Below are 2545 nucleotides of genomic sequence, written 5' to 3'. Positions count from 1 at the left end.
CTGTTAAATTTATTAAAGTAGCCGTGGGACGTCACATACAACCAGGTACCACCCTTCAGGTGGCTGGGAGATGTGATAGTTTATTAATTCCTCATCACTTAGTTGTAGTGCTCGATAAAGGTGCACTCATTCCAGTTGTCAATCTTTCACATAAGACTTTTCGCTTCAGGGCAGGTGATAGGGTATCTCAGGGAACCATGGTGGAGGACACAGAAATCTTTCACCATGAGTCAGCTGAGACGCCAGCCGTCACTGCACAATGTAGTGCACTGAATATGTTGAAAACTAAAACACCATCCAAAGTACAATACGAAACGAGAAATGTTGCACAGAATGTAGAGGAAATAGAAAAATTAATTTCAGCACTTGATTTGCAACATGTTGCACAGGCGGATAGGAAGGCACTGAGAGGAGTTTTACGAAAATTCCCGAAATTGTTTGCGACAGAGGATGACCAGATTGGTCTCCTTGATAAGATCGAGCACACCATTCCAACTGGTGACCATTTGCCTGTGTACACAAGACAGTGGAGGTTGCCGGAACAGGCAAAGAACATTATCAGGGAGGAGTGCCAGAAAATGTTGAGACAGGGCGTGATAGAGCCTAGTACGTCACCGTGGCTCTCTCCTGTTGTGCTAGTTCGGAAACCGGACGGTAGTTATCGTTTCTGTGTTGACTACCGGAAGGTGAACGAATTAACTAAGGGTGATGTGTATCCGTTGCCCCGAATACAGGAGATAATAGATCAATTTGGTGCTGCTAAGTATTTCTCAACTCTTGACGCAAAATCGGCGTATTGGGCGATTCCGGTGGCAGAACAAGATAGGGAAAAAACAGCATTCTCGGATGGTAGGCACACTTATCAATTCCGTAGGATGCCGTTTGGTTTGAAGACAGCGCCTTCGTCGTTTCAGAGGGCCATCAACTTTATCCTTAGTCCGGTACTGGGTAGGCATTCTTTAGCGTACCTGGATGATGTTGTGATATATTCCAGGACGTTTGAGGAACACCTACAGGACTTGACTGAGACTTTGAAGTTGTTAGATCAGGCAGGTTTCAGGCTGAATGTTCAGAAGTGCACCTTGGCGGCTCAGAAATTCAAATTTCTGGGGTTCCAGGTGTGCCCAGACGGTATCCGACCTGACCCAGATTCTTGCCGCGCCATTGCTGACATGCCTACTCCAAGGACAGCAAAGGACGTGCGTAGGTTTTTGGGGGCGGCCGGATATTTTCGTCGTCACATTGAAGGTTTCGCTGGCATTTCAGCACCCCTGACTGATCTGACAAAGAAAAATGCGAAGTTTATGTGGAAATCTGAACATGACGAGGCCTATCGCAAACTGAAAGACCAACTAATCACGACACCGGTATTGGCTATTCCTGATTTTGAGAAAGAGTGGGAAGTGCACACTGACGCCAGCGGTATTGCTATTGGCGGGTGCTTAATTCAGCGAGATGCGGATAATTTACCCCATCCAGTAGCCTATTTCAGTAGGAAGGTCAAAGGACCTGAAGTTCGCTATTCAGCTACGGATCGGGAGGCACTGGCAGTAGTAGAATCAGTTAGGTATTTCGAGCCTTACCTATTTCAGCGGCATTTTGTAATCTACACAGACCATCGAGCATTAACACACATATTTAAAAAGCGAACGAAATGCCCACGAATGTCACGCTGGTCTCACGAACTTTCGGCCCACTCATTCCAGATCTTGTACAAGCCTGGTCCAGCCCATGTTGTGCCAGATACGCTAAGTAGAAACATAGCGGCAATACAGATTAATGAAAATATTGAAACCATTCCATCAGATAAAATGAGAGAATACCAGATGAGCGAGCCTAGATGGAAAGAAATTATTGAGTATTTAGAGGGAGGAAAATACCCGAAAAAGAAAAAGAATTTACCTATTCATGATTTTGAGATGAAACAGGGCGTCCTGTATTATGTTAATAGCCAGAATGATAGGGCAGTATTTCAGCTAGTTATTCCGGACGCGTTGCGGTCATCAGCGTTAAAGCTTGCACATGCTTCAAAAATTGCAGGGCATCCGGGGATCTTTAAAACGCACTTAAAAGCAAAGTCTCTATTTTATTTTCCAGGATTACTTTCTGAGGTAATCAATTTCGTGAAGTCGTGCCCTCGTTGCCAGAGGAGGAAAGGTACCCTTAAGGTACAAGCCCCACTTCAGGAATTTCCTGAAATTTGTGAACCGTTAGTTCGTGTGGGGGCCGATCTGATTGATTTACACCACAATCATTCAGGTAACAGATACGTGTTGGTGCTAGTTGACCATCTGTCTAGATACACTACACTAGTTGCATTACCTCAGAAGGATTCTCGTACGGTTGCAGATGCGTTCTTGCGTAGGTTCGTTACTGTATTCGGACCTCCTAAAGTTTTAGTCTCTGACCGGGGTCAAGAATTCAATGGGAATATATTTAGAGAAGTTTGTAAGATTTTAGAGACAACTTCGGCTTTTACAACGGCCTACCACCCACAAGCAAACGGAATGACGGAACGGACTAATCGTTCAGTCAAGGATATGCT

Source organism: Procambarus clarkii, chromosome 26, assembly GCF_040958095.1.
Source record: "Procambarus clarkii isolate CNS0578487 chromosome 26, FALCON_Pclarkii_2.0, whole genome shotgun sequence".
In the NCBI taxonomy this organism is placed as follows: Eukaryota; Metazoa; Arthropoda; class Malacostraca; order Decapoda; family Cambaridae; genus Procambarus; species Procambarus clarkii.
This window is presented reverse-complemented; position numbering follows the sequence as displayed.